At 36.3% G+C, this 9,279-nt stretch overlaps 1 long non-coding RNA gene across 1 annotated transcript in view; it reads left to right on the forward strand.

Annotated features, from left to right (window-relative positions):
• Nucleotides 1-8,383, forward strand: part of LOC140236654 (uncharacterized) — a 30,992-nt gene extending 22,609 nt beyond the window's left edge. The window contains exons 2-3 of the long non-coding RNA XR_011901775.1: nucleotides 7,216-7,363; nucleotides 8,341-8,383. This is a non-coding gene — a long non-coding RNA (uncharacterized lncRNA). The remainder of the gene's footprint in view (nucleotides 1-7,215; nucleotides 7,364-8,340) is intronic.
• Nucleotides 8,384-9,279: the final 896 nt, after the last annotated feature.

Raw genomic sequence — 9,279 nt, forward strand, 5'->3', positions numbered from 1 at the left:
GTTAGCCTACAAGAAAACTTAGAAATGTGCTATACTGAATGCTTGCAAGGTCATCGATCTCTCACATCTGTAGAGATCCAAGAAATTGTCTTTTTTGAACTCTCTCACTTTGTCCTCCTTGTCAATAAATATAAATAAATAGATAAATAAATATGTATACATATATATATACATGTATATGTATATACAGTATTATGTGTATATATATATATGAATATATATCTATAATATATAATTATATACATAATACTGTATATACTTATACATGTATATGTATATAATTATATATTATATATATATATATTCATATATATATATATATATATATATATGAGATATGAGAAAGAAGGAGAAATTAATATATAGGATCAAAACACATGGGTGAAAAAATACCATCTGAATTAAAAGGAATGAAGAATTAATATCAACTTTGGAAATAAAAAAAATATCGTAACGGTGTTGCTATGTAGCTTTGGTGGCTTCATGCATACTTTACTTTCTTCCCTTTTAGATGAAGTATGCTTAGCCATATAGAAAAACAGTCTGCCGCTGGCATGAAAACTTTCACGACTGAAGAAAAATAACTTGATTTACTTGGAAACTCAGAATGAAAAACAAGCTTACTGATGTTTTTGTGTGTTTAAACAGATAAAAAAAATACAAATTTGTTCGTGCATTTACTGAACAAAATATTTTAAAACGTTTAATGAGCCAATAAAAACGGATGGTAACCTTAATACACTATCAAGATATCAATATAAAAATTATCTAATCTACTTTACAGATGCATATCAGGAGCGGATAAAGGAATTTCGTGATGGGGGTACAAACAATATTTCTCGTGCTATTTTCGGGTTTCATTTCATTTTTTCTTTTTATTCTTTTGTTTTAACAACAAAATGAGGGGGGGGGGAGCGCCGGTTGCGCCCCTCTGGATCCACCACTGCATATCAACACAATGTAATGACACACGTATGCGCGCACGCGGTACATGCAATCTTCAAGTATCACGACACTTTCAGAGTGTACTCTCACATTGTAACACAATATGACATGGTAATTGCACAATGAGTATCATATCACTACCATACTACTAGTTTAATCACGTAACAACTTTTTTTATTACAACTTCGGAATTCATGAAGCTATTCAGTGTTTTCATGAGTGTACAAATTATGATTTACATAATTATGAAGACAAGCAGCTATTGTGCAATTTCTTCATAACGAGTTATACATCATTATTTTTTAGTATATTACTAAAAATTGACTGATGCGAATACTCCCTAAAAAGTACTCTCTGCAAGTAGCACATAGATATCATCCTTAATTCATAAAAAGAGAAGAAATTCTAGTATATTAACAAAACAGTGTACTTGCTCTATAATGTGATATACCACTTTAATAACAGCTCTCCTCCTTGGTTTAAAAATCATTTAAAGATGATCTAATATTGCCTTTAAAACATGAATCTTGTGTCACGTTGAAATGATGTGACATCTCAAACAAACAAAAAGGCAAAGAAGAAAACAGAATTTTTTCATCAGTAAGATCATTTTTGAAATGATATTGAAATTAATTGATATTTCATGACATAATATTGCATCATTGTCACATTGCCATTGGCAAAGCAATAGGGGGATTATCTGATTCTTTAACGGTAATTTCTCGTGTGTTTGCTTTAATATGTTGCTGCAGCAAGCCTTATTTCCGATACCTCTTGCACAAATCTAAGCTGCTACATGTTGCTCAGGTTGTCAAAGCTGACAGTGTATACCAGTTTTTATAAAACATTAAAAAAAAATGAATGTCGAGTAATGGTTATCTAACATATCACATAATAAGTGTATAATCATTCAAGCCGGGAGCAAAAAGAAAAAAAAAATGATATCCTGTGAGGATCATATAGCACAGAGAGTCTACATAAAAAAAAAAGATTCAGTTCTTATACGTGGTTGTCCCATGAGACCGACACTCACGAGTCATCACAGTCCAAAAGGTCCATGAGTCATACAGCAAACAAGTCATACAGCCTCTGAGTTCGGCATTACAACTGGGATTTCGTGGGCCTTGTTTGCTTAGTGTCGAACTCGTGGGCTGTATGACTCGTAGGTGGGTGTCGGTCTCCTGGCGTGCACCCGTTCTAACTGCGCTGCCTCCTTCTCCAGTTCTAAACTGATGTTATACACGTTGCTCAGGCTCGATTGGCCCAAGCTATAAAGGCTGATGATGTAGAAATGAGTGGCAGTGGATAAAGATGGCACGGTCATTACCCTCTCATGTGAGTCTTTCGAGTCGGTTCACTTCTTTGACTGTCTCCCAAAAATAATGATTATACCTCTACGAAAACAGACACTCCCGTTACCAGCCGAGAACTAAATATCGATGGTCTATTACAGGTACATTTTGTGCCTACCTCTATCATTATTATTGATCATATCGATATCATCAAACGAGTTTCGGACGATTTTGACTGAAAACCATTTCATTACAAAAGAGTAAGAAAGTTATTCACCTGTTCAGTATAATCTTTGTTGGGACCTATACTCAACAAGCTTTGCTTTTTTAGTAGGTTCCATCGTATTTCTCTTCAGCATTCTTTTACTTTGATTGAAAATGACACATCGACCGCTATGTACATGTACTATGTTTGCATTTCTTTTTGTATATATCCAAGCTGGACATTCTGTATTATTATATTCTGTTATATCTTTTGTATTTTCCATCGAGGAATACAAAATAAATTTGAAATTGAAATTGAAATTATGGCATAACAACCGCATGCACTGACATCATCACGTATTGTCACTCAAAGGTGTCATCAAAGTAAATACTTCCTTGATTTTTATGGTGAAGTGGGCAGATTACACAATTGTAATTCGCTGCAGTGGTGATCTTGTTTTGCATCAGTATATAGGCTGTCAAGTCCCCCATCCCCTCTATATGGGCATGGAAGGCGGATGCATAAAATCAGTTCGTTTGGAAAGCGACTGTCACAGTCAAAGACACATGACAGGTATCATAATAGGAAGCCTGATGGTCGATGAAATAAGATAACTATTTCTATGCCGCTGTCACAGATCGTTAAAGGAGATTTAACGGTAGACATCACATGATTAGGCCTCGTGATCAAGTGCACAATCTTGCTGAAATAATTGCCTTTTACGCGAAAGTGATGGATTAAAGGAGAGTTCCATGCAACTACACATAGCTATTGCATGCTCTCACACGTTGAGAGAAGAGTAGCTCAAACAGATTATTTCTTAAGAATTGTTCATGTATTGCGATAACTGATTTCACATGACTTACAAGAAGATACAAGTTCTTAGAAAACGTACAGAATCAAATTGCTGATGCAAGGCGATGATTATGAATATTATGTCGAACACATTCATTTGCTAATCTTACAATAAAGAGAACTATTGCTTAAATTGGACAGATTATTATTCCATCTTTGTACAATTAATGAAGTGTGCCTAAAAGTTCCTGTGATCTTGCATACTGACAACTCATTACTCACATTTGGGGAAATTATGTAGATTTTATTTCAGTTTTCTGTTCATGGTATTATTGGGGGGAGGGGAAGTTTTGTTGAAGCGCGGTATACTCTGTTTCAATCATGTTTGTTTACACACATGACGAATTTGATTCAAATCTTATTATGATATTTAAACAGAACAAGATAGGAAACACTTCACTCCTTGTAGTTGTAAGCTTTTCACCCCCTTTTTCCCCCTTTCCCTCAGAGGTACCCACATAATACAAGCATAATCTTTTGAGTGGGTACCTCCACTTTTTTTTCGCAGAGTGTTGATACAGAGTGTAAGTTTCTTTTTTGTACTGATCATGTAGACATGAACATGTTGTTATGCCTGACTGGCTATGTAGGCTTATATATGTAGGATGATATATAGGTTGATATTCTCAACAACTCGCATGTCAGAATTATATTTTTCTCGTACATTCGGATGAAAAAAAAAAGTGAAAATAAAATTTGAATTTGAATTTGAATTCTGTTACAAAGAAATAATGTAGGCCATATTGTATTACACTTGTACTTTTGTTTACAATTCTTCATTCATTGTATATCTGAAAACTGTCAATTCTTCGGTAAAGAGTTACTCCACAAAGCGTGATTTGAAAGTTTTGGTTACCTTGACAACAGTTCGATTAGAAATTGGAGGAAAACTTTAGCTCCCATCCCCTTTAAGATGTTGATAAATAATGGAGGCACGTGCTGTGGTATAGGAAACATTTGCGAGTGGGCTTTGTACAATCATCACAGAGCTCTATCGTCTATCGCTGTATACGGATATGGCGATTCTCAAACAATTCTCAAAATTTATTTCGTAGTGATTATGTATGGTATTTCTGAAATCTGCATGAAGGAACTATGACTGTACGTACTATAGTGGCAAATACTCGTAATATACAATTTCACCGTAAGGCTGCAATTAAAATAACAAAGTAGAGTATATAGGAGCATTCTCAGTTCCCCCTGAAAACACCGGAACGACATTCTCAGCTCATTCTCCGAAATTCGAAGGGAATTTACCATTGTAGATAATGACATAGCGAGAGGGGAAAGAGAGAGTGAACAAGTTAAAGAGCAATAAAAAACAAACAAACAAAGCAAACCCGGAACCTCTTACTGCAGCGGCATGCTTGAACATCCTGTGGCGTATTTCCAAACAAACAAAAAATAACAAAAAAAGACATTCGACTGATACCACATTCGGACCTCAGGCGGACATGTGGACCTCAATGACGTTATGCTATGGATTCCAGCTATGAAAACCGTCAAAAGGCCATTGGAATATGAACACAAAACGATGCATGGCACGTCAATGTGATCACCAAAGACTGGAATCGATTCGGGCCATGGCCCTTCACGCACAGCGCTTCTTAGCACGAGCCAAACACGACTTCCATGAATACAACGCATTGATGGTCGAGCGGATACATTAATGGATTACTGTCACGGGCGATGTGCTCTGTTCTTCGCCTTTTTATTTTCTTCTTCTGCATCAATGAGCGCACACAATCGTAATATAGCTTCTACATTTCCAGCGAATAATACTTATCTCCTTCGTTCCAGAAATGGGAGACACAAGGGGGGGGGGGGTGAGATAAGGCGAGAGAGAAAGGGAGATATGGAACGAGTAACTGAATAAGAACTGAATAAAAGGAGAGATAGATAGACAAGCGAAAAAGGAGGACAAAGAAATAGAGACAAACGGAGCTAGAAGAAGCAGAAGCCCTTAAATAGAGCGAGATTTGGGTCTCGCTCTTCAGTCGCAAAAATACTTTCTGCCAAAGAAGAGACTGATCCGCCTCGCCGTTTAAAGCTGTTCTGAAGCGTGTTATCGACACAGAAGTGAAGATGAAATCTGGCTGTAACTTTGGGGCCTTTGTGTGTTTCCTTGTCCTGTCATATGCGACGGCAGGTAATGCCAAACCTTCTTATATTTTCCCCTTTTTTCTCTCTCTTTCTATTATGCTTTACTGTGCATAATAGAGAGAGAATGAAATTCATGTATTATTTCACATGATTATATATTTGTAAAGTGAAATTTTGTTTATATTTCTATGACTTGTGAATAGTATGTTCGATATTAAATGATATAAAACTTATTTTCTGTTATGTACGAGTGGAGAAATAAAACTTACTGAAACTGAAACTGTGAATTCACTTTTATTTCTCTCTTTTGATACTCAGAGAACTTTATCAATCATTTTACAACCGTGGGCAAGCTTTCATGATAGTCATCCTATCCTTCATATGTCATCCCTTATCTTACACTCTATTAATTTAGATATAATCGTGTGACAGACAATGGAAGCACATAAATACTGCTTTTTTGTTTCTAGGTTCTACCTCTACACTCATTCACCTTTTTCCCGCTTTGTCAAAATGTGGATGTTAAAGCGATCATCAATTTATTGTGGAGTTCATACTGGTCTTGTTTCATTACTTATGTTTCTGATGATGATGATATCATTACTATAAACTTTTATCATTATAACCATTAGATCAAAGATGTTTAGGATAAATGATAATGTCATTACTATCATTGTTATCATCGTCGCTCATTATCATCACCCATCACAAGGGAAGACTAATCGAAAAAAGCAGGTATCGCAGTCCATATTTCAGTGATTTTAAAAGAACTCAAATTTGCCCATTATAGTACTACATATCGTCCCTGAATCGCGAGAGAGTTGAATTTTTATGGACAGCTTCTTGTTGGCCGTGCGTTGAGAATTCCCAGCGGGAAAAAAAAAGTTATTAAAAAGATCGAAACCAGTAGGCCCTATAGAAAAATCGTGGTAACACAGGCTCCATGCACTCGCCCGAAAGTTCATCCAGGGTCTCAACCAAAGAGTATAGAAGCGCACGCAGTGCGCTTTGGTCTCAACTCTCTCGATTAGTCTCTTTTTAGCCGGACCAATAAACCTTAGCCACGAGCCTTGTTCAAAGGCCAGAGTATATAAAAGGTCCTGTTTACCTTTGGGAGCAGTGATTTTAAAGATGCTCAAGATATCACTTTTGATGCATATGTGTAGGTCAGTTGTATCCCAAAATCTCCTACTGTATAACATTTTTGCAATAAAGCCTAAAATATAAACAGATACCACTATTTTTCTCATTAAACCATAACTTACTGTAGACCGTTTAGTCTGGAAGCAGTTTTATCATAACTATTCTTCACATTTTGTATATTCAACGATACTTACCATTGATTATACTGGTTCAAATTTTTACATTGGCTGTTTCCATCCCTACGCACATTTTAGAACTATTTTAAAGCACTAATGCTGGGTTTTTGTTTCATCTGCAAATCGTAAATTATGCCTTTAAGATGGCAATAAAGTTGAAAGCATAAAGAAAACCCGATACCAATTTCAAGTAATTTCTCATGTTTGCTACGATATTTCTATCCTTTTCACATCAAGCCTAATAGGTTTTTATTGATTACCAACAATGAATAAGATTCCGTTATGAAACTGTCTAATCAATAATTGTTGTTTTTAATATGAAAAATAAATGAAAAGAAATGGGAAAAATGAAATGAAACGAAATGGATATCTGGTAGAAAGATCAAGCTCGTATTCCTTGTCGACATGTAACGAGAGTTATGTGAGAAGTATTTAAGATACAACTCCATCAAATTCTATACTAAATTATTTTCCTAAATCTGATTTGTGACCTCAGGTCCGGTCTCGTCGAGAAAAGAGCGGAGCATATCGCAGTTCGGCAACATGCTAGTGTGCACGACGGGACAATCCGTCCTTCGGTACAGTGACTACGGCTGCTTCTGTGGACTTGGCGGATCCGGTGATCCCGTGGATGCCCTTGATAAGTAAGTCTCCTATTGATATCCAAGCTCTACTGAGCAATTGTCAATCATTATCTGTCTGTATCTCTGTCGGTCAGTTTAGGTATGTATTATATTCCCACTGAGCAACGAAATCTCGCATCTTCCTATGATGACTGTGCGTATATTGTCATTCAGTATGTATCTTACACGCGTGGCCTATCTTTTATCAAATTTTACAGGACCTCAATTTTCCTTATTCCGCTGACCTGATCATAATCGTTTGGTCCTTTTTTGTAAGCATTTCATTTTGTTATTTCTTATCTTTATTTCCAAACAATATACATGAATATTACATACGTCAATAATAGTATATTTCATGTAACATAGTATCGATTGGAAACCCATCGTGTTTCATTAAACAATGGAAAGTAAAATTTAAGGGGGGTTCTGCTTGCAAGAAAAAAATTGTATGATTATACAGTCGTCTCGTTACTTCTCGTACATTACTTCAATACATTATTGTGCAAAACTTACAAAATCAGTAAACATATAAAAGCAAATTAACCACAGCAAAACTAATATTCATCATTTTATCGGTGGTAATATGACGCAAAGACACACGCACACACAATGACGCAGAAAAAAACAAACAACAACAACAAACGAAAGTCAAAAGTGTGAGGTCCCCAAGTAAAGAACAATTACAAATATTCGTAAAGGAAGGGAAGTGAATGGAAAGAGAGAGAGAGAGAGAGAGAGAGAGAGAGAGAGGAGTATAACAGAACACTATTAAGTGAAAAGCAGGTTAATCTAATATTTCCGATGCAGGGGAAAAAAAAAATAAAAAATGCACAATTCTGAATCAGTTCATTAATTGGTGTGTGGGGGTGTTTTTTTTTTTTTTTTAATCTTCGTATTTTTTTTTTTCAAACTGGAGAATAGTGTCTTCTAGAAATTTCTTTACCTGCCTTATAAAAACAAGTTACCCGTAATTCCCGTCATTCCCTGCGCGCATACAGGTGCTGTCAGAGACACGAGAACTGTTACAGCGCCCTCCTTGACGGGACTCTCGACTACTGCGAGAGCGGTATCAACATCTACGATGTTGTTTACCAGTACTCGGTCAACAACTGCGCCACCCAAGGGATCGGTGGTCCCTTCAGCCGTTCGGTGATCACATGTCGTGAGTTCATCTTATTGTTTGTGTTTCCTATTCGTAGTTCTTCGTAATAGTACAGTTAAACTCGCCTAAGTCGACATCGCATATGTCGAATAATCGCGCAAGTCGATAATTTTAAAAAGTCCCGATTTTTCCCCATTGACTTACGTGTATTAATTCACTTATAAGTCGAATTTTTTAAGTCGAATACTCGCTTAAGTCGATGAAATTCCAAGAACAATTTCACGGAAAAATCATTGAATTCACTGTGCCTAAGTCGAATAAGATTTTATTGTGTAATAAATCACTGTCAAAATCACGAGACGCCAGTTTTTGTTTACATACAGTATATACCAAAAGAAACTGCGTAAATAAACATTAACGTTTCATTAACGCAAGCGGTTTCACCTGAATCGTTAGTAACGCAAACTAACGATCGGGAAAATTAACGTTTGTAGCAACGATGAGTAACGATCCCTAGCGCAAATTAACGATGTTTCGTTAACATTAACGATAGGTAACGCAAGAACTCAACGCGAAATTTTGGTTTTGTAACGAGACCTGGTGAAAGGACGACGTAGCCCCTGCCGAGTGTAGCGATCTATGCCTTATATTTAGCGGAGTCTTTTCGCGAATCGAATCACGATTTCGCGAATGGTTAATTTGCGACCGGGGTCACCAAAAACGCACGCCGGGCCACCAAAAAAGCCGAATGTTTGCCTTCAGTTTTGAAATGAAGCGGTAACAATCGGTTCCATAAGATGCTGAATAAATGTCAGATGTTTGCTCTTTTAATTTT

The sequence above is a fragment of the Diadema setosum genome, chromosome 13 (assembly GCF_964275005.1).
Source record: "Diadema setosum chromosome 13, eeDiaSeto1, whole genome shotgun sequence".
In the NCBI taxonomy this organism is placed as follows: Eukaryota; Metazoa; Echinodermata; class Echinoidea; order Diadematoida; family Diadematidae; genus Diadema; species Diadema setosum.